We start from the raw sequence: 22,500 nt of genomic DNA on the forward strand, positions 1-22,500 counted from the left end.
CAACAAGCAAGTCTCTGACAAGAGACGGGACCTAAGTAAAAAAACAGGGGCCCCCATGCCAGAGAGGTTAAATTCTGCTTCTAGGCTCCTTGAGGCATTGTCACCCCCACCGAATGTAACAACGGGACCTTCATCCATACTCGCTCAAGCAGCTGAGCGGCTTACGAATGAGAATACTGGGACCCTGGAAAAGCCTGCAATGGAGGCAATAAAGGCTTGGCTAAATGGCGAGGGCCAACATGATGCCCTCGTAGAAACCGCCACAGCATTGATGCTTTGTCCGATGAGATTGGTGAAAAACAAAGGCAAACGTTCAAAACCCGAGAACGACATTATTAAACCCAAGATGTTGCCCACACGGTCTTGGATGAAGAAGAGGGCGGAAAAACGAGGAAACTTCATGAAACACCAAAAGCTGTTCTTTAAGAACCGCTCTCTACTTGCGTCCTTAGTTATTGATGGCACTGAACGTCATGAATGCCGAATCCCGAACGCAGAAATATATATTTTTTACTGCGAAAAATGGGACAAGGTGTTGCCATTCAATGGCCTGGGCCAATTTAAGTCATCAGGTGTTGCGAATAACGAACACTTTGAGCCCCTAATTTCGGTGGAGGAAATTCAGGCTGCCATAGGGGCCATTAAACCAATGTCAGCAGCTGTGCCAGATGGCCTAACAAGGGGTACAATCTGTGCTGCCGACCCCAAGGGTCGGACACTGACAGCCCTATTTAATGCATGGATGATTACAGGAATTATTCCCAAAGAGTTGAAAAAGAATAGGACGATTCTTATTCCTAAGGCTATGGATGATGAAAAGCTGAAAGAATTGGGGAACTGGAGACCAATAACGATTGGTTCCATGATTCTGAGATTATTTTCCAGAATAATGACTGCACGACTTGCTCGTGCTTGTCCCTTAAACCAACGGCAGCGTGGTTTTATAGCGGCATCTGGCTGCTCTGAAAATCTTAAGGTGCTACAGGACCTTATGAGAAACGCTAAGAAATTGCACAGGCCGTTGGCTGTCATGTTCATCGACATAGCGGAAGCTTTTGACTCGGTTTCGCATGCTCATATTTTATGGGTGTTAAGGCACAAGAAAGTAGATTAACACGTGGTGGGCATCATCCAGAACGCCTACGATCGGTGTACGACCTCGTTCAAAAGCAATGGCGAGTCGACTCGAGAAATTAGCATACGTGTTGGTGTCAAACAGGGTGACCCCATGTCACCCCTGCTCTTCAATCTTGCCATGGACCCTTTGATATGCACCCTAGAGTCACACGGAGTTGGGTACTCCATTGATACCGATCACGTAACAGCTCTTGTGTTTGCTGATGATTTGGTGTTGGTGAGCGAATCTTGGGTTGGTATGGCCGCCAATCTAGCGATCCTGGAATCATTTTGTGGGTTATCTGGATTGGAGGTTCAGGCCAGAAAGTGCCAGGGCTTCATGATAAGCCCAACCAAAGATTCATATACGGTGAACAACTGCGACCCATGGACTATCAAAAATAACGATGTCCATATGATCCAACCTGATGAATCAACGAAATACCTTGGTCTGAAAATTGGCCCTTGGACTGGCACTTTACAGCCTGATCTACATTGTCAGCTAAAGACATGGATCTCGAAAATCGATGAGGCGCCTCTGAAGCCAACTCAGAAGGTCGAACTACTCAATGCCTATGCCCTACCCAGATTATTATATCCTGCAGACCACTCGGACTGCAAGCAATCAACTCTCCGTGTGTTGGACCTAGAGATTAGAAAGGCGGTAAAATGATGGCTCCACCTTCCCACCTCAACTTGTGATGGACTGTTATATGCCAGAGCCCGAGACGGAGGCCTTGCCATCTTGAAACTGGAAAAACAATCCCTTCGGTTCAAGTTAGAAGGCTGCAACATATAGCAAACTCGTCCGATGCTATCACCCGTAATATTGTGTCCTCGCAGGGTATGGAGGAAGAATACCGTAATTTGTGGGTACGAGCAGGGGGTGACAGCGATGCAATCCCAACATTCGTTCTCAGGGACTCGGTGTCAAAAGAACCTGTATATCCGAGACCCTGCAATTGGAGGGAACATGAATTTCAGAGATGGTGCGAAAAGCCAGTTCAAGGAAGGGGCATTGTAAACTTTGCGCATGATAGAATCAGTAATGCTTGGTTGAGGCCATGGTGCGGCTTTAAAGAATGCTTCTTTATCGCAGCACTACAACTAAGGGCAAATATTTACCCAACAAGAGAAAGCTTGAACAGAGGCAGAGATGGGGCCTTACGTTCCTGCAGGAAATGCTCTGCCAGACTCGAGTCCCTTTCGCACATTCTCGGTCAATGTCCTGCAGTACAGAAAGCAAGAATTGCGCGACATAACAAGATCAGTAACATTCTGGCTGACGAAGCGGCTAGATTGGGCTGGTCTGTATACAAAGAGCCACGGTTCATATCCGAGACTGGAGAGATGAGAAAGCCTGACCTCGTGTTTGCCAAAGATGAGGAGGCGGTTGTTATTGATGTCACCGTCCGTTTTGAGCTTTCAAAGAATACCTTGTCAGATGCTGCCTCGCACAAAGTTTCGTACTGTACCCCTCTTGGTGATCAAGTCAAAGTGCTGACGAAGGCTAGCAAGGTCACATTCTTTGGATTCCCGGTTGGGGCAAGAGGAAAGTGGCCCCTTGAGAATAACGAGGTACTTACCTCCCTGGGCCTGACCAAACCCAGAACGACATCACTGGCCAAGATGATTTCCCGCAGAACGCTACTTTTCTCTCTTGATATTCTGAGTGTTCTGTGGAAATTATGCGGTCTATGAACAGTCATAGACAACCTCCGAAACAAATAATAGTTTTGTTTATAAGATGTCATTTGTTTTAGATTAGATTTTGTTATTTTCCAAGGTGAAGTCGGTTTTTATTTTATTTTACTATTTTCCACAAAGAAGACTTTTAGATTGTTATTTTCCAAGACGAAGTCTTGGTATTATTTTTTATTGTTAGTGTGTTTTTTACACGTCGTATTTGTTACTTTAGAGCTTAGAGGGGACTTTATTTTCACCTTACTATTTTCTGCCTACAAAGAAGATTAAAAATAAGCTTTATTCAAGATGGTTTAGATTAGATTTTGTTTTTTTCCAAGGAGTCCTGTTTTTTTCTTTGCTATTTTCCACAAAGGAGACTTTTAGATTTTGTTATTTTCCAAGATGAAGTCTTGGTATTATTTTTTATTGATAACTTTTTTTGTTTTACGTCGAATGTTACTTCAGAGCATAGAGAGGACTTTATTTTCACTTTACTATTTTGTTTTGCCTACAACGTAGATTAAAAATAAGCTTAATTCAAGATGTTTTAGATTAGATTTTGTTAATTTCCAAGGTGAAGTCCTGGTTTTTTATTTTATTATTTTCCACGAAGAATACTTTTTCTCTATTTTTGTTTTTTTCCAAGACGAAGACATGGTATTATTTTCCATTGCTAGTTTTTTTTACACGTCGTATATGTTACTTCAGAGCATAGAAAGTACTTTATATTCACCTTACGATTTTCTGCCTACAAAGAAAATTACATATAAGCTATATTCAAGATTTTTATTTAAAGCTTTCGTGACTGCAGTAATTCATATACTTAGTTTTTTTCGGTAAAGTCACGTTGAAGAGAAACAACAAAATAATAAAATATATATAAAACAATAAAAAATTCTCACGACGTTTCGACCATAACTCAAACGGTCATCTTCAGGTGTGTTGGTTTGCATAAATTTATTTTTAAACGGCGCATTTATTTATTTATAAAAAACGTTAGCACCACGCGCAGCGATTTGGCAGTTTACCCAGGACTAGTCCATCTATATTCTGAAAAGAGGAGAGGGGAGACGAAATTTTGTATAATGTATGCTGTCTGAAAGCCACTGTAAGGTGGCATGCTTATACCAGCCTGGGGGCCCTGGAAAAAAAAAAACCTGGCCCCCACTCTCTGTTCGTCTCTGGTTCCGGACGACAGAGTGACGCCAAGCCCGGAAACCCCAGGGGAATCTCGTAACGCCTTGTAACATCCTGCGCACTACACTTTTGACGGTGGAACATGGACGGGCCATCCAACCCGGAAAAGGTCGGCGTCGAAAGAAGCCGAGTACCAAAATGTGGAATGCGTCTCAAAGGCTTCAGCAGCCACTGCCAGTGGACAAGCTGTATAGCCTTGTGACCATTTGGCAAGTGTGTGTGTCACGTGCTGTTTGTCGTATACACTTGTCAAATTGATCATTATAGCCTCTTCCACATAAGTCATTTTCCCACCTCCTCGGGGTAGAGTCGGTAACCTCTGTTATAGAGGGCTGAGAGGAAAATGGCGGCCTTCAACGGGATTTCAATGGAAATGCCGAAGCGCCTTTGAATACATTGACATTCGGAGAAGTGTGTGAAGCTTCTGCACACATGCAATACAATGGTTATGGTTAATGCACCAACTGCTTGCTTTGCTTCTGCGACCGAATTTGTTTTTTGTTGTATTTTTTTGAAATTTAATTGTATAGTATAAAACCATTTGTTTAATATATTGCTTAACTTCGAATACCGTCTCTGTGGCTCCACATACCCTGCAACTACAACTTCATCATTTGCTGCAATAGAAACTGCTGTGACTCACGTTTGTTACTATTGTAGTGGGTTCCAGGACACGGAGACGGCAGAATAGAAGCAGCACTATTTATTTAAACCTTAACAAGGGTTACACTAGAAGAGGTAGCGGCCCTTTCACCCGTATAACTCAGGAACACACCCCAGGCTCTCTAGTCTAAGCTCTAGGCTCCCAGTTCCTCCTTGTAGGGCTCTAAGGGAGGCTATCAGATCCGGCCCTGGTTAGGCACAGATCTCGGCACCCCGCCGACCAGACCGGCCCTTAGAAGGACTCTGACTCTGGGGCTCTGGGGCCGCACCACTGGCTTGCTGTGCCGGCCCTGAAAAGGGCAGCGGTCACAGGAGTTCCAGGGTCTCACCTAGCTGGCCTTCTTTCTTCACTGGTTGCTTCAGCCTCGGGCCCCACACTCTGCACCGAGCTCCATGGCTCCCCGCACTTTATACCCACTGGAGCCTTAGCAGACGTTGTTGTAGCCACCAAGGTGTGGGTGAACCACACCTTCCCGTGCCATGTGTTTATTCCCCATAGCACCCCTACATCACCCCCTCCCGTGTAACCCGCAGCCGGTCCGGCTGCAACAATACTCGAACAATAAACACAACAAACCCCCACCCGTGCGTGCCTCATAAGAACGAACACCCCAATAAATAACCCAACCCACCTATACAAAATTACACTATATACACATATACATTGTACCCCCCCCCCCCCCCCCCCCATCAACGCAGCAAGAAAACTTAACAGTGAACTACGAGAGTAACAAGAACCATTATTACAACAAGCGGCGCGTTTTGGCGCGAGTCCGTTTTGCGGGTCCATCGTAGGGGGAGGCAGTAGGGGGAGGCAGTGGGCACTGGCTGTGCCGGTGCACCGTCTTCCGTCACCCCGGAAGGGCAAACTCCGTCCCCACCGGGTGGCGCAGGCGCGCTGGAAGCCGTCACTCTTGAGGCACCTGAAGGTGGAACAGTTAGCGAAGCATCAGGGGCAGGTGACGAAGACGCCGTCCGGGAGTTAGCGGACACATCACATGCTCGGCCCGTGTAATGTGGTGGAAGGACGCGCGGCGCCACAAACGGCTTCAGACGCGAGGGGTGTACGTACCAGCGGCGTTTCCCCCACTGGATACGAATGCACTGCGGCCGCATAACCTTCACAATAACCACAGGGCCCCTCCAAGGCCGCAACAATTTCGCCGAGGTCGCCAACGGCACCTGAGGGCAGTGCAGCCAGGCTTGATCGCCTGGCTTCCCCGCATGTGTGCGTGACTGGCGCGATCGCAACCTCTCGTTGGCCTTCTGCCAAGAGGAAGAGTTTTGGGCCGCTGCCTCCCGCGCCTCGGTCAACCTCAGGATATTAAATTTAACGTGGTCGGCCAATTTCGATTTTCTGCTGGTTTCCGAGACGCGGAGCTGAGTCGCAATTGGTGGGTCAACGTCGCGACCATACATCAAAAAGAACGGCGAGAAGCCGGTTGCCGCGTGAGGAGCCATTCTATAGGCGGCCAAAACCCCCGGAATGTGAAGGTCCCAATCGGTCTGGGAGTCACACACCTGGTGACACAACATAGATGTGAGCGTCCTATGCAGCCGCTCCACCATGCCATCGGTTTGTGGGTGATAGGGGGAAGTGCAAATCTTTTTCGTACCAAGAAGCGCACACACCTCGTGCAGAAGGACGCCAGAGAAGTTCTTCCCTTGGTCAGTCAGCAGCCGTTCGGGAGCACCCTTGTCGAGGACATAGCCCTGGAAAAAGGCCTCGGCAACGGCTGCTGCTGACTGGTTAGCGAGAGGCCATGCCATAGACCATCGGGTGAAATATTCCACGCCAACCAGCAGGTACTTGTTACCCCTAGGGGTCGCAGGGAAGGGCCCCAATATATCGAGTGCGACGAGTTCGTTAACCCGAGAGACCGTGATAGATTGTAGCGGTGGGCAGGCGCCTTTCGCTGGTGGTTTTCGTTGGGCGCACTGAGTGCATGCACCCAGGAGGTCATCCACATCCCTTGCCATACCCGGCCAGAAGAAATCCAGCTGGAGCACGGCAAGGGTCTTGTGGGTCCCCAGGTGCAAAAGCCGCTCGTGTGCGGCCCAAACGGCCTTACCCCGCAAAGCGGATGGCACCATACGAAGCATACGAATCAATCCCCGCGACCCCCCGCACGGAACCCCCTGCGAGACGACGCAACGCGAGGAGGGATGCGTCCTCCATCTGGAGGCGCCCCCATTCCGCAGCGGACAACCCCAGCAAGGAGGCTGCACCTCCCTCCCCAACAGGACCCTCAGGCAAGGGGTCCTCAGTGGCAGTAGCAAGAACCGGGATATCTAAGGGGGGGCTATCCTCTGGTGGCTTACAACGCCCCGATCCCCTGAGACAAGCGCAATCTGAGGCGGGCGGCAGGCGAGACAGCGCATCCGCATTAGTGTGCCGAGCACCCTTCCGATATGTGGTCGTGAAATCATAATCCTGAAGGATTTCGAGCCATCGGGACAATTGCCCCGAAGGCTGCGTTACCCGCAAGGCATATTGTAATGCTACATGGTCCGTACGGACAGTGAAATGCCGACCGTACAGGTATGGGCTATACTGTTGCATAAAAAATACAATTGCCAAGAGTTCCCGATGTGTGACGCAGTATCTCTGTTCCGCCGGAGACAAAACCCTACTGCCATAAGCCACGACGCGTTCCACACCACAGATCACCTGTGAGAGCACACCCCCAATGCCCGTATTGCTGGCGTCTGTATCGAGCAGGAAGGGTTCCGAAAAATCGGGGAAGCTCAATGGAGGTGCCCGCACGAGAGCGTCGCGAAGGGAACAAAAAGCGACCTCCTCCTCCTGGCCCCAGTGAAATTTCATACCCTTCGCTGTCAGAGCGTGTAAGGGCTTAGCAATGGTCGTGAAATCCGCGACGAACCGCCGGTAATTAGACGCAAATCCAATGAAACTCCTGACCTCAGCCACCGAGGTGGCGGTTGGCCAGGAGCTGACACACTGCGTCCTTGCGGGATCGGTGGATATGCCCGAGCGGCTGACGATGTGCCCCAAATAGCGTACGGATTCCCGTAGCAGGTGACACTTTTGCGGCTTAAATTTCAAATTCGCAGCACGCATTTTGAGGAACACGGCGCGCAAGCACAAAAGGTGTTCGTCAAATGTCTTGCTGAACACGATGACGTCGTCCAGATAGATCAAACAGACGTTCCACTGTTAGCCAGCCAAAACCATTTCCTTAAGGCACTGAAATGCCGCCGGAGCGGAGTGTAATCCCATAGGTAACCGGTTAAATTGAAATAGGCCGTGTGGTGTGCGAAACGCAGTCTTTGGCTTGGACTCATCATCCAATGGGAGTTGCCAGAATCCGGATAACAAGTCCAACGTAGAAAAAAAACGTGCGCCAGCCAGAGCATCCAGAGATTCGTCCATCCGGGGAAGTGGATACGCGTCGGCCACGGAGATCTTATTAAGGCGGCGAAAATCCACACATAATCTCAAGGACCCATCGTGCTTTTTGACAAGCACTATGGGTGCTCCCCATGGACTGGTGGAAGGGGCTATAATGTCTGCAGCCAGCATGTCATCCACTGCCGATATGACATGATCTTTTTCGGCCGGACTTAACCGAAAAGGATTCTGGCGTACCGGGGCATTGTCACCCGTGTCAATGCGGTGACGCAACAATTTCGTGCACCCAATGTCATATTTGTGTTTACTAAAGACATCGGAAAATTCCGTCAGAAGGGTGCGTAGGCCGGCACGCTGGGAGTCGGACAGATCACTCGTGCCCGAACATAGTGCGCCCATCCAACTATCGTCCCCCTCAGAATGCGGTTGAGCCAGAGGATCGGTCCCCACATTACCCATAACCGTGTCTACACGGGGACCGGCGTCGCGTGCGCGAGCGCAGTTCCCTGAGGAACGACGGCCGTCTGTACGCCAACGTTAAGGACGAGGATAAACGGGTCATCGCTCCCCTTAACGAGCGTTTGAGCAGCCACCAGATCCAGCCCGTTTTCCCCAGTCCTCGAGGGCCCTAACAGAATTCCCTGGTCCAGAACACCGGGCACGAATGGCCGACGCAAGCGAAGGGGCACAAGCATATGCGCCCCGGGAGGTACACGCACCGTCCGAGTGACGAACGCTTGTATCGACGTGCACGCTGCCCTTGAGGTGACAGGGGAAGGCAGGAATGTTACCCGTCGGCCCGAGGGAAGCTCGATGCAACCCTGATCAATTAGAATTTTAATCGGCATTTTGCCCAAAAAGTCCGTCCCCAACAAGCACGTAACCGCCAGCGAGGACAAGACTAATATCGGCCCGGAGAGTTTGATATCGCCAATGCAAATTTGTGCTCGAATTTGGCCTATGATACCCAGCGAACCCCCGTTCGCTGCGTAACACGGAACGGTGACTGGGAGCAAGGGGCAGCTTTGAACAGGAAGAATATTATAAATCAAGTCTGACACAATGGTCGCTGAAGCTCCCGTATCGACGAGGATACGCAATGCGACCCGCGACCACGGACGAGCCTGCCGACGCAGCAACAATGCGGTGGGCCAATTCCGTCCACTGCCCCTGCCCGAGCACCCTCTCGACCCCGCCGCCACCCAACAAACCAATGGGCGTACCCCGAGGCCCGTACACCGAAACGCGCGAGGTGGGGACAGGTGTGTGCACAGGCCGAGCATGTGGGGTGCCGCGACTTGCCGGGTTGCGATGCAGAGGCCTGTAGGCTGGAGTGCCGTCCGACCGTCCCGGCTGTCATTGAGGAGGCGCCCGGCATTCCGCAGCCACGTGGCCCTTGTGGCCACAGTTGTAGCACATGATGAGCGCCTTGGGGTGCTCCTGGCGATCCGGTGTTGTCCGAGCCGACCTCCCTCCGGATCTCCACTCCACCGGGCGACCCGCCGCAAAGACCTCCTCGGAGGGGGGGATGGTCGGCGTCCCAGCACACACCGCAGCTGCGCCCTTGGGGACGAGAGGTGATCGACGCTGCGCTATGAGGTGCGCGTGGATGTGTCTTGCTGCCTGCAAGGAGCACATGTCCGCGTCGTCCTCTGCGACGATGACGATCTGTAGCTCCTGGGCCAACGCCAGGAGCTTCTCCGTCACCATCGCGTCCACCCCTTCGCCGTCCATCCGCGGGAAAGCCGCTCTTGCGAGGGCCAGGAGAGCCGTGCGATACGCCAGCGGTGCCTCCTTCTGGCCCCTGCACCGCTCGTGGAAGAGTTTGCGGCAGTCCGACGATGGCCCGTAGACTATGGTGAGGACCTGGAGCGCCGACTGTAGCGTAGATCGCGTTGATCTGGGAGCTGTGATGAGCGTAGCAAGGGCGTCATCGTCCAGCATGGCCGGTAGCGCACTCAACGCCTCGTTGTCCGTCCAGCCGGCCATCTCTTGATGAGCGAGGAAGCGGCGTTGAAAGGCCCCCCAGTCGCGGACGTCTGAAACGAACTCCTTCAACACCGGCAGGCGTTGTTGAAATGATAGCTTCGTCTCTGAGGTGCCGCGCGCCATCTCCGGCATTTTCAGCTGCTACTATGTCGACCAAATGTAAGGACAACCTGATTTCCAAATTTAACCTCCTCTTCAACAAAAGACCGGACCCACACACCAAAAAGTCAGACGTTAACAAAGTCGTAATTAATCGCAGTAACAGTTCTATTTCCGATGGTCTGAAATCCGTTTTAGCTAAAGGTCTAAACTTTGCAGTCACACCTAAACACATACCAGTTAATGATATAATTGCCCAAGTAGACGTTGCTCTCAGGTGCCTGGGTCACATCGCTGCAGACGTAGCAAGATCTGAAATCGCTGCAACCCTCAAAAACGATAAGATGCCAGCTAGCAACCTCAGCAAAGATGAGCGTTTTGAATTATATAAATTAAAAAAAGAGGGATGATATTGTAGTCCTCTCAGCTGACAAGGGCAATGCTACTGTCATCATGGATAAAATAGAATACAACAAAATTAAAGAATTACTCGACGATGGTAGTTATACAAAATAAAAAGAGATCCCACCAACAGCCTCGTCACACAAACCAACAAAATAATTTCTGATTCAACCGCATTAATTTATCAATCTAAACAGTTTTCGTTGAAACCTTCTGCTGCCAGGCCACCAAGATTATACGGCTTACCAAAAATACATAAAGTAGATACACTCCTTCGTCCCATCGTCTCTACTATCAACTCCCCCACCTACAAACTGGCTCGTTTTTTGTCTGAAATCCTGCGTCCTTTCACTGGAAAAACCACCTCTGCGGTACAAAATTCTACTCACCTGGTATCGACAATCAAGGGTATTTCCCTGTCCCCAGACGACCTGCTTGTCAGTTTTGATGTAGTTTCCTTATTCACCAAGGTTCCTGTACCTGGCACCATCGCAATCATTGAAGACTTGGTTCATCAAGGACTAAACACTGAGGTACCCCCCCTGGTGAGACACTGTTTAACCAATACATACTTCACTTGGAATGGAACTTTCTACAAACAAACTGAGGGCACCCCAATGGGCTCCCCCCTATCTCCGGTTATAGCTAACATTTTCATGGAGAAATTTGAGACTGACGCCATCCAGACTGCCACTCTGCGCCCAATCTTATGGAAGAGGTACGTGGATGACACTTTTGTTATCTGGCCACATGGCCGGCCTGCTCTAGACCAATTCTTCGACTACATCAATTCCATACACCCAGCCATCAGATTTACCATGGAAGTCGAAAAAGATGGCAAGCTACCTTTTTTGGATGTCCTAATTATAAAGAGACCTGATGGTTCAATGAGCCACTCTGTCTACAGGAAAGCTACCCATACGGATGCTTATCTGAAACCGGATTCCCACCACCATCCATCACAGAAGAATTCTCTCATCAAGACTCTGTATCATAGAGCCCGATGCATATCCGACCAGGAACACATAGGCAGTGAACTCAAGCACGTACACCAAGCTCTTAAAGCTAATGGTTACTCCGACTATACAATCCGCAAAGCTATCACTCAAACCATGAAGAAGGACCCTCTTGAGGAGCCTTTCAAAACCATCACTTTACCCTACATTGCGGGGATCACAAAAAAGATCTCCAAAATCTTGAAGAAACACAAGATCCAGGTCCGTTTCAACACATTACATAAAATCTGTGATCTGGTTCCGTCTGTAAAAGATGTGATTCCGGACATACAATACCCTGGTGTCTACAAACTAAGTTGCCTCTGTGGTAGTAGTTACATTGGAGAAACCAAACGCCATGTCTCGGACCGCATTCGTGAACACAAAGCAGACCTTAAACACGGTAGGACCAACACCTCGGCCGTGGCAGATCATTGTTATAATTCAGTAGGCTCACATGACATTGACTTTTCCAAGACAGAGGTTCTTTGTAAGCCAGATGGCTACCATGAGAGATTCGTTCATGAGGCTATCCACATATACAAGCACAGAGACAATTTCAACCGAGAAGATGGATTCTGGCTTAGCAATCATTGGAAAGATTTGATAAACTATTTCAGGTCTTAAATGATTGTTCACGTATACAGTGGCTTTCTGACAGCATACATTAAAAAATATTCGTATCCCCCGTCCTCTTTTCAGAACATAGATGGACTCGTCCTTCTAAATAAACTGCAATATCGCTGCGCGTGGCGCTAACGTTTCTCTATAAATAAATAAATACACCGTTTAAAAATAAATACATTTATGCAAACCGACACACCTGATGACGACCGTTTGTGTTATGGTCGAAACGTCGTGAGAATTGTTATTGTTTTATATATATATTATTATTTTATTGTTTCCCTTCAACGTGACTTCACCGAAAGAACTAAGAATATGAATTACTGCAGTCACGAAAGCTTTCAATCAAAATTTAACCGCCTCTACGGGGAGGGTTTTCACATAAATGTAAGATCCTTCAACAAACTCCGGGATAAGAAGGCTCAGCTGATCGAGTCTCTCCCCTTCCTGAAGAGATGCCGCGACTCTGGGGTAATACCAATCACATTTACACTGACCTCTGCTGCTGTAACTTCTTCTAATGCGAAACGAATTATTTTCAAAACTAGCTTAGCTCTTATCTCAGAAAAAATCAGACTTATACGCACCAAACTAGATCAGTTAGACAAGACACTCTACAAATCACACTTATCATTTACGGCAACAATGTCCACATCGGATTGGGAACATGTAGACAATATGACTGCCTCTTCAGCTGCTACTATGTCGACCAAATGTAAGGACAACCTGATTTCCAAATTTAACCTCCTCTTCAACAAAAGACCGGACCCACACACCAAAAAGTTAGACGTTAACAAAGTCGTAATTAATCGCAGTAACAGTTCTATTTCCGATGGTCTGAAATCCGTTTTAGCTAAAGGTCTAAACTTTGCAGTCACACCTAAACAAATACCAGTTAATGATATAATTGCCCAAGTAGACGTTGCTCTCAGGGGCCTGGGTCACATCGCTGCAGACGTAGCAAGATCTGAAATCGCTGCAACCCTCAAAAACGCTAAGATGCCAGCTAGCAACCTCAGCAAAGATGAGCGTTTTGAAATATATAAATTAAAAAAGGGGGATGATATTGTAGTCCTCTCAGCTGACAAGAGCAATGCTACTGTCATCATGGATAAAATAGAATACAACAACAAAATTAAAGAATTACTCGACGATGGTAGTTATACAAAAATAAAAGAGATCCCACCAACAGCCTCGTCACACAAACCAACAAAATAATTTCTGATTCAACCGCATTAATTGATCAATCTAAACAGTTTTCGTTGAAACCTTCTGCTGCCAGGCCACCAAGATTATACGGCTTACCAAAAATACATAAAGTAGATACACCCCTTCGTCCCATCGTCTCTACTATCAACTCCCCCACCTACAAACTGGCTCGTTTTTTGTCTGAAATCCTGCGTCCTTTCACTGGAAAAACCACCTCTGCGGTACAAAATTCTACTCACCTGGTATCGACAATCAAGGGTATTTCCCTGTCCCCAGACGACCTGCTTGTCAGTTTTGATGTAGTTTCCTTATTCACCAAGGTTCCTGTACCTGACACCATCGCAATCATTGAAGACTTGGTTCATCAAGGACTAAACACTGAGGTACCCCCCCTGGTGAGACACTGTTTAACCAATACATACTTCACTTGGAATGGAACTTTCTACAAACAAACTGAGGGCACCCCAATGGGCTCCCCCCTATCTCCGGTTATAGCTAACATTTTCATGGAGAAATTTGAGACTGACGCCATCCAGACTGCCACTCTGCGCCCAATCTTATGGAAGAGGTACGTGAATGACACTTTTGTCATCAGGCCACCTGGCCGGCCTGCTCTAGACCAATTCTTCGACTACATCAATTCCATACACCCAGCCATCAGATTTACCATGGAAGTCGAAAAAGATGGCAAGCTACCTTTTTTGGATGTCCTAATTATAAAGAGACCTGATGGTTCAATGAGCCACTCTGTCTACAGGAAAGCTACCCATACGGATGCTTATCTGAAACCGGATTCCCACCACCATCCATCACAGAAGAATTCTCTCATCAAGACTCTGTATCATAGAGCCCGATGCATATCCGACCAGGAACACATAGGCAGTGAACTCAAGCACGTACACCAAGCTCTTAAAGCTAATGGTTACTCCGACTATACAATCCGCAAAGCTATCACTCAAACCATGAAGAAGGACCCTCTTGAGGAGCCTTTCAAAACCATCACTTTACCCTACATTGCGGGGATCACAAAAAAGATCTCCAAAATCTTGAAGAAACACAAGATCCAGGTCCGTTTCAACACATTACATAAAATCTGTGATCTGGTTCCGTCTGTAAAAGATGTGATTCCGGACATACAATACCCTGGTGTCTACAAACTAAGTTGTCTCTGTGGTAGTAGTTACATTGGAGAAACCAAACGCCATGTCTCGGACCGCATTCGTGAACACAAAGCAGACCTTAAACACGGTAGGACCAACACCTCGGCCGTGGCAGATCATTGTTATAATTCAGTAGGCTCACATGACATTGACTTTTCCAAGACAGAGATTCTTTGTAAGCCAGATGGCTACCATGAGAGATTCGTTCATGAGGCTATCCACATATACAAGCACAGAGACAATTTCAACCGAGAAGATGGATTCTGGCTTAGCAATCATTGGAAAGATTTGATAAACTATTTCAGGTCTTAATTGATTGTTCATGTATACAGTGGCTTTCTGACAGCATACATTAAAAAATATTCGTCTCCCCCCTCCTCTTTTCAGAACATCGATGGACTCGTCCTTCTAAATAAACTGCAATATTGTTGCGCGTGGCGCTAACGTTTCTCTATAAATAAATAAATACACCGTTTAAAATAAATACATTTATGCAAACCGACACACCTGATGATGACCGTTTGTGTTATGGTCGAAACGTCGTGAGAATTGTTATTGTTTTATATATATATTATTATTTTATTGTTTCCCTTCAACTTGACTTTACCGAAAGAACTAAGAATATGAATTACTACAGTCACGAAAGCTTTCAATCAAAATTTAACCGCCTCTACGGGGAGGGTTTTCACATAACTGTAAGATCCTTCAACAAACTCCGGGATAAGAAGGCTCAGCTGATCGAGTCTCTCCCCTTCCTGAAGAGATGCCGCGACTCTGGGGTAATACCAATCACATTTACACTGACCTCTGCTGCTGTAACTTCTTCTAATGCGAAACGAATTATTTTCAAAACTAGCTTAGCTCTTATCTCAGAAAAAATCAGACTTATACGCACCAAACTAGATCAGTTAGACAAGACACTCTACAAATCACACTTATCATTTACGGCAACAATGTCCACATCGGATTGGGAACATGTAGACAATATGACTGCCTTTTCAGCTGCTACTATGTCGACCAAATGTAAGAAAAACCTGATTTCCAAATTTAACCTCCTCTTCAACAAAAGACCGGACCCACACACCAAAAAGTTAGACGTTAACAAAGTCGTAATTAATCGCAGTAACAGTTATATTTCCGATGGTCTGAAATCCGTTTTAGCTAAAGGTCTAAACTTTGCAGTCACACCTAAACTCATACCAGTTAATGATATAATTGCCCAAGTAGACGTTGCTCTCAGGGGCCTGGGTCACATCGCTGCAGACGTAGCAAGATCTGAAATCGCTGCAACACTCAAAAACGCTAAGATGCCAGCTAGCAACCTCAGCAAAGATGAGCGTTTTGAATTATATAAATTAAAAAAGGGGGATGATATTGTAGTCCTCTCAGCTGACAAGGGCAATGCTACTGTCATCATGGATAAAATAGAATACAACAACAAAATTAAAGAATTACTCGACGATGGTAGTTATACAAAAATAAATAGAGATCCCACCAACAGCCTCGTCACACAAACCAACAAAATAATTTCTGATTCAACCGCATTAAGTGATCAATCTAAACAGTTTTCGTTGAAACCTTCTGCTGCCAGGCCACCAAGATTATACGGCTTGCCAAAAATACATAAAGTAGATACACCCCTTCGTCCCATCGTCTCTACTATCAACTCCCCCACCTACAAACTGGCTCGTTTTTTGTCTGAAATCCTGCGTCCTTTCACTGGAAAAACCACCTCTGCGGAACAAAAAATTCTACTCACCTGGTATCGACAATCAAGGGTATTTCCCTGTCCCCAGACGACCTGCTTGTCAGTTTTGATGTATATTCTTAGTTTTTTCGGTAAAGTCACGTTGAAGAGAAACAACAGTTATGGTCGAAACGTCGTGAGAATTTTTTATTGTTTTATATATATTTTGTTATTTTGTTGTTTCTCTTCAACGTGACTTTACCGAAAAAACTAAGAATATGAATTACTGCAGTCACGAAAGCTTTAAATCAAAAGTTTTGATGTAGTTTCCTTATTCACCATGGTGCCTGTACCTGACACCATCGCAATCATTGAAGACTTGGTTCATCAAGGACTAAACACTGAGGTACCCCCCCTGGTGAGACACTGTTTAACCAATACATACTTCACTTGGAATGGAACTTTCTACAAACAAACTGAGGGCACCCCAATGGGCTCCCCCCTATCTCCGGTTATAGCTAACATTTTCATCGAGAAATTTGAGACTGACGCCATCCAGACTGCCACTCTGAGCCCAACCTTATGGAAGAGGTACCTGGATGACACTTTTGTCATCTGGCTACATGGCCTGCCTGCTCTAGACCAATTCTTCGACCACATCAATTCCATACACCCAGCCATCAGATTTTCCATGGAAGTCGAAAAAGATGGCAAGCTACCTTTTTTGGATGTCCTAATTAAAAAGAGACCTGATGGTTCAATGAGCCACTCTGTCTACAGGAAAGCTACCCATACGGATGCATATCTGAAACCGGATTCGCACCACCATCCATCACAGAAGAATTCTCTCATCAAGACTCTGTATCATAGAGCCCGATGCATATCCGACCAGGAACACATAGGCAGTGAACTCAAGCACGTACACCAAGCTCTTAAGGCTAATGGTTACTCCGACTATACAATCCGCAAAGCTATCACTCAAACCATGAAGAAGGACCCTCTTGAGGAGCCTTTCAAAACCATCACTTTACCCTACATTGCGGGGATCACAAAAAAGATCTCCAAAATCTTGAAGAAACACAAGATCCAGGTCCGTTTCAACAGATTACATAAAATCCGTGATCTGGTTCCGTCTGTAAAAGATGTGATTCCGGACATACAATACCCTGGTGTCTACAAACTAAGTTGCCTCTGTGGTAGTAGTTACATTGGAGAAACCAAACGCCATGTCTCGGACCGCATTCGTGAACACAAAGCAGACCTTAAACACGGTAGGACCAACACTACGGCCGTGGCAGATCATTGTTATAATTCAGTAGGCTCACATGACATTGACTTTTCCAAGACAGAGGTTCTTTGTAAGCCAGATGGCTACCATGAGAGATTCGTTCATGAGGCTATCCACATATACAAGCACAGAGACAATTTCAACCGAGAGGATGGATTCTGGCTTAGCAATCATTGGAAAGATTTGATAAACCATTTCAGGTCTTAATTGATTGTTCACGTATACAGTGGCTTTCTGACAGCATACATTAAAAAATATTAGTCTCCCCCCTCCTCTTTTCAGAACATAGATGGACTCGTCCTTCTAAATAAACTGCAATATCGCTGCGCGTGGCGCTAACGTTTCTTTATAAATAAATAAACCGTTAAAAAATAAATAAATTTATGCAAACCGACACACCTGATGACGACCGTTTGTGTTATGGTCGAAACGTCGTGAGAATTGTTATTGTTTTATATATATTTTATTATTTTATTGTTTCCCTTCAACGTGACTTTACCGAAAGAACTAAGAATATGAATTACTGCAGTCACGAAAGCTTTAAATCAAAATTTAACCGCCTCTACGGGGAGGGTTTTCACATAACTGTAAGATCCTTCAACAAACTCCGGGATAAGAAGGCTCAGCTGATCGAGTCTCTCACCTTCCTGAAGAGATGCCGCGACTCTGGGGTAATACCAATCACATTTACACTCACCTCTGCTGCTGTAACTTCTTCTAATGCGAAACGAATTATTTTCAAAACTAGCTTAGCTCTTATCTCAGAAAAAATCAGACTTATATGCACCAAACTAGATCAGTTAGACAAGACACTCTACAAATCACACTTATCATTTACGGCAACAATGTCCACATCGGATTGGGAACATGTAGACAATATGACTGCCTCTTCAGCTGCTACTATGTCGACCAAATGTAAGGACAACCTGATTTCCAAATTTAACCTCCTCTTCAACAAAAGACCGGACACACACACCAAAAAGTTAGACGTTAACAAAGTCGTAATTAATCGCAGTAACAGTTCTATTTCCGATGGTCTGAAATCCGTTTTAGCTAAAGGTCTAAACTTTGCAGTCACACCTAAACACATACCAGTTAATGATATAATTGCCCAAGTAGACGTTGCTCTCAGGGGCCTGGGTCACATCGCTCCGCCGGTGTTGGAGGGGCTGGCGACAATCGGCCGTCGCGCAGGTGATGACGATGCGCCCGCCGATTGGTCCTGACAGCGGGCGTCCGTTGGTGATGACGATGCGCCCGCCGATTGGTCCTGACAGCGGGCGTCCGTTGGTGATGACGTCACCACCGCTGATCGGCCCACAGCGTCCACGTGTAGCTGCGACCCTCCAATCGCCGTGGCGGACACTGTCATGGCGGCAAATTCGAAATCTGGTGGCTGTGTTGAACGGCGTTCGTCTCCTTGCCGCCTTTGCGCCCGCAGCCCCGCGCGGTTGATTTCCTCCAGCGTGTAAGCCGAGGCGTACAGCAGCTCAGCCAGTCGAGAATGAGCCGCCTGCAACCCGTCCTCCATCGGCGGCCAATCCTCCAGCGGCGGCTGCTGTTGGGGCGTCTGGGGCATCCCAGGATCGTCGGCCGCGGCCTCTGGCGCAATCCCAGGCGAGCCGTCCTCCTCCTGGAGTTCCTGTGATCGGTTTGTACTCCATGTGTCCATTTTAAGACCACTTCTAACGCCAGTTGTAGTGGGTTCCAGGACACGGAGACGGCAGAATAGAAGCAGCACTATTTATTTAAACCTTAACAAGGGTTACACTAGAAGGGGTAGCGGCCCCTCCACCCGTATAACTCAGGAACACACCCCAGGCTCTCTAGCCTAAGCTCTAGGCTCCCAGTTCCTCCTGGTAGGGCTCTAAGGGAGGCTATCAGATCCGGCCCTGGTTAGGCACAGATATCGGCACCCCGCCGACCAGACCGGCCCTTAGAAGGACTCTGACTCTGGGGCTCTGGGGCCGCACCACTGGCTTGCTGTGCCGGCCCTGAAAAGGGCAGCGGTCACAGGAGTTCCAGGGTCTCACCTAGCTGGCCTTCTTTCTTCACTGGTTGCTTCAGCCTCGGGCCCCACACTCTGCACCGAGCTCCCTGGCTCCCCGCACTTTATACCCACTGGAGCCTTAGCGGACGTTGTTGTAGCCACCAAGGTGTGGGTGAACCACACCTTCCCGTGCCATGTGTGTTTTCCCCAATACACCCCTACACTATTAATGGGATGAAGAAGGGGGACACGAGTTTGTGTGTGCATCCAGTTTCCATGGTGCATGCAGGAGTGGTGGTTTAAATGGCGAGACTCTACAGGGCTTCCATGGCTACACGGGATGCAAGGCATCAGACATTTTGGCACAGGCAATCCTTTTGGTCTCTACCGCAATCATGTCTTCGACCTCAGTAGCGACCACTACAACCACAGTGGTGACTGCTGTTGAGTGAAGGACGACTGAGCGCTGGATAACAACTTTCTTGCGTGGCCCAACATCGAAGCAACCACTTCGGAGCTGGCACAAGGCAAGAGGGCAGCCCAAGGTGTGAATCATCTCAACTTCACTGCAGGAAGAAATGCTGTGCAAGGATGAGTGTGAACGACACCAACGGGATTGTTGCTGACCAGGGGGTGCCAACCAAATTTGAATGGATTGACTTTGGGCCTGGTTTCTCCTGCGTGTATTGCACGGAAAAACAAGTGGCTACACGTGTGGCCGTCGTGTCCTGGGGTTTCGCAACACAATTTAACAAGATTGACAACTATGAGGATGACAATATACTTAAAGAGCAAAGAGACTGACGTCAAAGGGGATTTAAACCGCCAAATCGTACATTGGGTCTCACTACAATTTTTTTACGTGTATTTTTTTCCTAAGTGTCTGTACTTGCCATTCTTCGCTGCTTTTTTTAACATTAATTGCATATTGTATGCAAATAAGCGAATGAACCACCGCCGTGCAACTATATGCAGATGTTACAGCTGAGCCCTCTATCATACCGGTGTACTAATCTGGTATGGTGTTGGCATGTTATGCTTGCGTAATGACTTTTGCTGATTGGTTCAGTCGGCTGATGGTGGGTTCAGGCGAAACATTTATATATTGGTTTAATAAAACCGAAACACTAACATTTTGAACACAGTTTTCCATTACACCAGTTGTATTGCTAGAAGTGCAAATCGAAGGAGTCAATTTTGACCGACGATTAGCTGCCGATGTGCGGTGAAAAAGCTGATCACAATAGCATACACTATAAACGTAAGTCGCGAATTATAAAGAAAACAAACCGGACGGACTACTCGGTGAAGAACTAACATCGCTCATGAATGAGCGATTAACAGACGAGCTGACTACGGAATGTATCCTTTCGGACATGTTTTTATGGGACTACCCATGCACAGATCAGAACAAATGTTATCGATGCAATCTTGTTTTCCTAGACCACAGAACTTGGTCATCACATATGGCACGGGTACATCCACATGCAAACAAAACGTATAAATGTCGAATTTGTAATCGCACAGCAGATAGCATACACAAGATAGCGTCACACTACGGAAGAACTTGCAAAAGTTTAATAGGTAAAACTAATGCTATAACCACCACAATTGATGAAACACTATTTAGTTGTTTACATTGCAGCAGAGGTTTTACTACGAAAACAGGTTTAGGGGTACATACTAGACGAACTCATCTGACAGAACATGAGGCTATACTACAGCAAAACACACCAGGAAGGAAAGTTAGATGGGGAGAAGAAGAGGTAGAAATTATGGCCCATAAAGAAGCCCAACAGAAGGATGAGGACATAAACATGAATCAACTAATACAGAACTCAGTTATGCCACACAGAACGCTAGAAGCGATTAAAGGGAAGCGGAGAAATATCAAGTATAAGGAATTGGTAAGGACTTTGAAAGAAACTACCTATAAGGTAGAAAATCAATGCCTTATTAACTTAGTTTTACCGACAACATCGGAAATAACAACTACACCTTCGGAAGGAGATCAGCCAGCAATAAGGGCCGAAAAAGAACAATCACCGACAGCAGCTGAGGATCTTCAGGTCATAATTAACGATCTAAAGAGCCAGAATTTTAGCCACAATCAGGTGCTACTGCTACTCAATTCTCATGTAGAAAAGTTTTTAAATGGAAGTAAACCAATTAAAAGGAAAGATCACGTAAACCAACAGGAGATAGATGAGAATAGGCATCGAAGACAATCAAAGCAAACTAAATACAGGAGATATCAATATTTATACCATACGAACAAGAAAGCTCTATTAGACGAGATTACTTCAGATAGATCGGGGCCAAGTATATACCCAACTGAGGAAAGCATACGGGGAACATTCGTTACTTTATTCGAGTCAAACTCTCCTCCAGATAATATACGCTCTAAATTAAAAAAACGACCAATCCTGCATTGATATCGTAAAAGCAATCACCTTAGATGAGTTGATTAAGACCCTAGAAATTATGAAGGATAAGTCACCTGGACAGGACAACATTACTCTTAGCGATCTTAGGACTTTACCAATAAAATATTTACTAGATATCTTAAATATCATCCTTTACATACAGGATATACCACAAATATGGAAACAGCACAGAACAAGACTTATCCCGAAAACTAAAGAGGAATTAGAAAAACCCTCAAATTGGAGACCCATAACCATCTCATCAATTGTAATTAGGCTATTATATAAAATTTTAAGTTATCGTCTAGGACAGCAATTAAAGCTTAATTACAGGCAGAAAGCATTCCTCCCGGCAGACGGATGTTTCGAAAATAGTGCATTACTACACTTCATCATACACAACGCCAGGCAAAAGCACGAAAACACGCAAATAGTGTCAATAGACCTCAGTAAGGCATTCGATTCTGTCAGCCACGAATCGATTATTAGAGCCTTAAACCGATTTAACTTATCAAAGGAATCCATAACGTACTTGACCAACATCAATAAGTGTAATATAACTGATATTGTATTTGGATCGACAATAATGCGTAACA

This window comes from Petromyzon marinus, chromosome 48, assembly GCF_048934315.1.
Source record: "Petromyzon marinus isolate PM22_M1 ecotype Great Lakes invasive population chromosome 48, UKy_Petmar_22M1.pri1.0, whole genome shotgun sequence".
Classification (NCBI taxonomy): domain Eukaryota; kingdom Metazoa; phylum Chordata; class Hyperoartia; order Petromyzontiformes; family Petromyzontidae; genus Petromyzon; species Petromyzon marinus.